Here is a 6171-nt window from a genome sequence, read left to right as displayed (position 1 = left end):
GTTCTACGGCCTCCAATTACACAATTTCACCCCCGCCTCCATCCTACATATCACCGGCTATGTGGCTCTCTACGAGTTGTTCCTGGGCTGCGAGGCTCACTTCGAGCTGTGGAAAAGGCTATTTTTCCTCGTCCCTCGCACACAGAGGGGGTCACTTTATCAAGTGGGCAGAGCCGAAATATGGCGCATCGCCGATACCGGATACCTGTCCGGTACCCCGAAGAAGTCACCCGAAGACTGGCCTTCAGAATGGTTTTATATGGAGGACATTCCCCTTCCGGACCCTGTTCGGCGGGGTCTTCCTGAGTTCAACAATGCTCCTATGAAAAAATGCCGAAGTTCGCGCCCATGGAGCCCCCAGGTGGAAGACAATGGAGAAGTCCTCTATCTGATGAACCAAATTAAAGCACTAGCCCGATCAGGATTGATAGTAATCGAAGTTATGTCGATTTGCATAATGCGGGGAGTGCAACCACTTCAATATCGTAGGCACCCCTTTGTGGTGTTATAACGGGGCGGATGACGCCACCCGCTGCGGACGCAAGGGTCCAGACCATGCTGCCGCTTTAGCGAAAATTCTATCTGAATTGTTCAAGGGTGAGGAAGAGGAGTTCACCCGCATCAAGCCACGGGATGGATTCTCCATGTACAATCCTCCAAGCTGGGTAAGTTATATCTCCCTGCTCCCATTTTTCCCGCATTCTTTGTCGTAAGTATTCACCTTGCCACTTTGCGGCAGGAACTGCGAAAAGCCATAAAGGAGGTCAGCAGCCCTTCTCCACAACTAGAGGACCCTGACCGGGTCCTCGACTCTGGACTTGAAGAAGATTCGGTTATATTCGTGGAGTTGATAGACCGGCGGTTCTATCAGTTAAGCTGCGACGATGCCATGGTGGCCATTACGGCCGACTATCCCGGACTGCTCCCTGCATCGCACGTAAGAAAAACCAAAAATCCCAACTCCAAAACTAGGATCCCCTTTTAGACGCTTCACCCACCATATACACATGGCCTTTTTACAGGGAAGGCATTCGGGACGCCCTGCCGAACCCGCAGCAATGCGCCAACAGGAGGCACCGAGGCCGGGAAGGCCAAAAAGGAAGGCGGTCAGGACGAAGACGCCGGCGCAAAGGTATAACAAACCCCGCTCCGTGGTTGTCGTCTTTTTCGAAATATAATGACGCATGTGTTTCTTTAATAGAAAAAACGCTCGCCGGAATATGTCCGGCGATGTTACTAATCACGCTTCCACCAGCCGGGCGCCAGGACCGGACATAGAGGCGGAAGCCGATATGGGGCGGGCACCGGATAATCCCCCTACATAGGATGCAGATAGATTATCCGCTACAAACTCTGAGGTGGAAAGCGCCATGAATCATAGGCGCTGCCGGGCCGTACTCCGTGACGCTTGTTTCTCCCCAGAGGCATTTGATGCCTTCAATTGTGGAGAGGTGTACCTCTGAGCTGCTCAAGATGGTCTAGCTAGAGCCACGGATCAGTATGTAAAGGATGTATGGGTAAGTAAATATGACGATTTATATGTATCAGTAGCCCCTGAGACTTGAAACAGTTAGCAGAACTGATTTAAGGATCATCTTTATTGTGCAGGTTCTTATAGAGAAGAATACTAGGCTATCACAAGAGCTAGAGGAATGCAAGATCCAACTGCGGGCTGCTGTGGCCGCATTGCAGGAACCGAAAAAGTCACCTGCTGGTAACATTTACTTTAAAGAATGATGGTTACCATATAATGTGCGGCATGGCTCCATATCTAACAACAGATGTTGCAGATGAATCCGGAGAAAATCCGGAGGACCAGCATGTTATGCGACAGCTAGAGACTGGCAAACGCGTGCTGACTGAGGTTAGGCGGGAGAAAAAAATCTCCAAGACGTCAATATTAAGCTGAGCGTGGAACTAAAAGACGTTCAGGGCTAGCTTGCGGACTCCGAGAAGGAGAATAAGCGGCTTCAGTGCGGTATTTTCAGTAAGTGCTTGAACGAATCCTTTTAAAGGAGTTCGGTGAAGAAGCCAACTAACAGCGTTATGTCTGTAGGTATGCTGACGGGTCATCCCGTGGAGGAAATGCCCGGGTCTGTGGGTGATCTTCTATCTGAGTTGTCACATCTGCATGAACAAGTTCGGCAGATGATGCAGGGTTTGCCCAGGCCTTGTGGCCGTCCGTCTCCCTGCCAGAGGGCGTTGTAGAGCTTGCGGAGAAGCTCAAGGGAGCACAGCGGCGCTTCCGATTATGGAAGATATCAGCCTGCCGACAGGGTGCCAGAGAAGCCTGGGCCATGGTGAAGACGCGGTATACCAAGGCGGACCCAAATCACATGACCGAGGTCGGACCTGTGGGGCCCAACGGAAAAGAGATCCCCGTTAGCTTAGTTTATGGGCAAGTAGAATTAGCCGCAAAGTATTCCCAACAGGATTGTAAGCTAGACCACCTGTTGGATGGTATAGAAGAGGAATTTAGTCAGTCTGCATGACTATGTAATGAAAGTGACATGTATAATGCCTTCTAGCCGGATTGTAGATCATTTGTCTTGGCGGACCTTTTCGCTTCAACCTCGGGACCTGATAGTCCGGAGTGTATCCGAATACCCGCGCAGTTATATAAGAACCGGGGCATGCGTGGAGACTAGGCGTAGGGGTCATAAGTGCTTGAACAGACAAGTGCCCAACTAGTTATGTTATATTACATGGGTAGTAAGAAACATCTTCCAGGGAGAATAGTTCCGTTAAGGGTTCCTTTCCCTGGGTAAGCATGCCCTAAAGTGCATGTCCGGACTGCGATAGGAAACACAGGAAAAACATCTGGGGGCAGATATGGACAATAAATAAAAATCATCTTTTGTTCACCGACCGAATATTCCCTTAAGAATGCTAGCTTTCGGCTTCACCCAGTCTGAGGTACACGTCCGGCTGACCCGGCAGTAACAATCGTAGAGGTGCTCCCCTTATGCCCTAGCCAAATTAACGGGAACGTAGGGCATAAATACAAGAGCCAGGCAACCCATCTTGGCCAAAACTTAAGTCATATCGATGCATATAATGGCGAAAAAAGGTACATGCAGAAGCATGACACATGTTCGGGGCCTGAGGCCTAGATAAATAATTAAGCTTCTGTGAAAGAACCCCCGGGTATTATGAGCGCGGCTAGCGCATCTATAATGTGCAAGCGAGGCACAAGTTGGCCCTTAAAGGCCTAGAGAAATAATAACAGAAAGGAAGAAAGAAGAACAAGACAGATAATGTACATGCAAAAAATGGACAAAGGGAGGGGACGAACATAGGGTCCAGCGCTAGGCGTAGAATCTTCGGAGCCTGGCCGCGTTCCATGGGTTTGGCTCAAGTCAACTAGTCGATGCATCCCGCAGTCGGTACACTCCACCGGTCAGAACTTGGTCAATAATGAAGGGACCCTCCCATTTGGGCTCGAGCTTGTTCTTTTTCTTATCCGGTAGGCGTAGAACTAGTTCGCCAACGTTATAAGTTTTGGCCTGTACTTCTCTACTTTGGTATCTGTGACCCTGTTGCTGATAAAGTGCGGAACGGGCGTTGGCTACGTCGCACTCCTCCTCCAGGGTGTCTAGACTGTCCTGCCGATCAAGCTCGGCTTCTCTTTCTTCGTACATGCGCACTCGAGGTGAGTCATGAATTATGTCACAAGGCAAGACTGCCTCTGCGCCGTACACCATAAAGAAGGGTGTATATCAGGTACTACGATTCGGCGTGGTCCGCAGCCCCCAGATTACGGAGTCGAGCTCCTCTACCCAGTGCGTGTTAGACTCCGTTAAGGAACGCACTAATCTGGGTTTAATGCCGCTCATTATAAGACCGTTTGCTGGCTCGACTTGACCGTTGGTTTGTGGGTGATAGACTGAAGCATAATCGAGCTTAATGCCCATTTTGCTGCACCAGAGTTTTACCTCATCGGCTGTGAAGTTTGTGCCGTTGTCAGTGATGATGCTATGGGGGACGCCATAACGGTGTACGACCCCAGATATGAAGTCTATCACTAGTCCGGATTCGGCTGTTTTAACAGGTTTGGCCTCTATCCATTTGGTGAATTTATCCACCATGACCAGTAAGTATTTTTTTCTTGTGGGTTCCCCCTTTAAGGGGTCCAACCATGTCAAGCCCTCAGACCACAAAGGGCCACGTAATGGGGATTGTTTGGAGGGCGGTGGGTGGCATGTGGCTTTGATTTGCAAAGAGCTGGCAGCCGGCGCAACGTTGGACCAAGTCCTATGCATCTGCCCGGGCCGTTGGCCAATAGAATCATGTACGGAAGGCCTTGCTTACAAGAGCCCGGGCTGCGGCATGGTGACCGCCGAGTCCGGCATGGATTTCTGCCAAAAGGTTCCGCCCTTCCTCTTCGGAGATGCACCTTTGAAGGACTCCGGTAGTGCTATTTTATACAATTCTCCCTCGTGGACCCTATAGGCCTTAGGTCGCCGCACTATGCAGCGTGCCTCATTTTGGTCCTCCGGAAGTTCCTGCCTAGTTAGGTAGGCCAGGAATGGTTCTGTCCATGGGGCGATAATGCCCATGATTACGTGGGCTGAAGGTGTTATTTCCGTGGCGGAGCCCCCAATTGTGTCAGAGTATTCGGTATCGGGCATTTTGGCCGGGTCCGGACTATTGTTACCGGTGTCCCCTTCCCATACTATGGATGGTTTGAACAGCCTTTCCAGAAATATGTTGGGGGGGACTGCGTCACGTTTTGCACCGATGCGGGCGAGGATATCCGCCGCTTGATTGTTTTCCCGAGCCACATGGTGAAATTCGAGTCCCTCGAACCGAGCTGACATTTTTAGGACGGCATTTCGGTAGGCCACCGTTTTCGGATCCTTGGCATCAAAGTCTCCATTTATTTGGGATATTGCAAGGTTTGAATCCCCACGCACCTCCAGGCGTTGAATGCCCATGGAGACTGCCATCCGAAGACCATGCAATAGAGCTTCGTATTCGGCTGCGTTGTTGGAGTCTGTATACAATATTTGCAGTACATACTGAACGGTATCTCCGGTTGGGGACGTCAGGACGACGCCAGCCCCTAGACCAGCCAGCATTTTAGAATCATCGAAGTGCATGATCCAATTGGAGTATGCACCGTACTCTTTAGGGAGTTTGGCCTCCGTCCATTCGGCGACAAAGTCGGCCAATACTTGCGACTTAATGGCCCGTCGAGGTTTGTATGTTATGTTGAACGGGAGGAGCTCAATGGCCCATTTAGCAATCCGGCTCGTAGCATCGCGGTTGTTTATAATATCATTAAGTGGCACTTCCGAGGCTACTGTAATCGAACACTCTTGAAAGTAGTGTCACAGCTTCCGGGATGCCATGAATACCGCATAGGCTATCTTTTGATAATGTGGGTACCGTGATTTGCATGGAGTGAGGACATTGGATTCATAGTATACCGGCTTTTGAAGAGGGAATTTATGTCCGGCAGCTTCTTGTTCGATGACGAGCACTGCGCTTACGACTTGATGAGTTGCCGCAATGTACAACAGCATTGGTTCATCGACGTTTGGCGCGGCCAGGATTGGGTTGGTTGCCAAAATGGCCTTTATTTCTTCCAATCCGGCTGTGGCAGCGTTCGTCCACTCAAAGTGTTCGGTGCGCCGAAGGAGGCTATAAAGGGGTAAAGCCTTTTCTCCTAAGCGGGATATAAAGCGGCTTAGAGCCGCCATGCATCCAGTTAACTTCTGGATTTGTTTGAGGTCTGTTGGGGTAGCCAACTGTGACAAAGCTTGGATTTTGGCCGGATTAGCTTCAATACCTGTACTGGAGACAATGAAACCCAGGAGCTTTCCGGCTGGTATGCCAAAAACGCATTTTTCCGGATTGAGCTTGATGTCGTATGTTCGGAGGTTGTCAAATGTGAGCCTCAAGTCGTCTATCAAAGAGTCAATGTGCCTGGTATTGATGACCACATCGTCTATGTATGCCTCTACTGTTTTGCCGATTTGTTTCTCCAGACATGTCTGAATCATGCGTTGATATGTTGCGCCGGCGTTTTTGAGCCCAAAAGGCATTGTGTTGAAACAGAAGGGACCGTATGGTGTGATGAATGCCGTTGCGGCTTGGTCGGACTCCGCCATCTTTATTTGGTGGTAACCAGAGTATGCATCGAGGAAACACAATGACTCGTGTCCT

The sequence above is a fragment of the Triticum dicoccoides genome, chromosome 6A (assembly GCF_002162155.2).
Source record: "Triticum dicoccoides isolate Atlit2015 ecotype Zavitan chromosome 6A, WEW_v2.0, whole genome shotgun sequence".
In the NCBI taxonomy this organism is placed as follows: domain Eukaryota; kingdom Viridiplantae; phylum Streptophyta; class Magnoliopsida; order Poales; family Poaceae; genus Triticum; species Triticum dicoccoides.
This window is presented reverse-complemented; position numbering follows the sequence as displayed.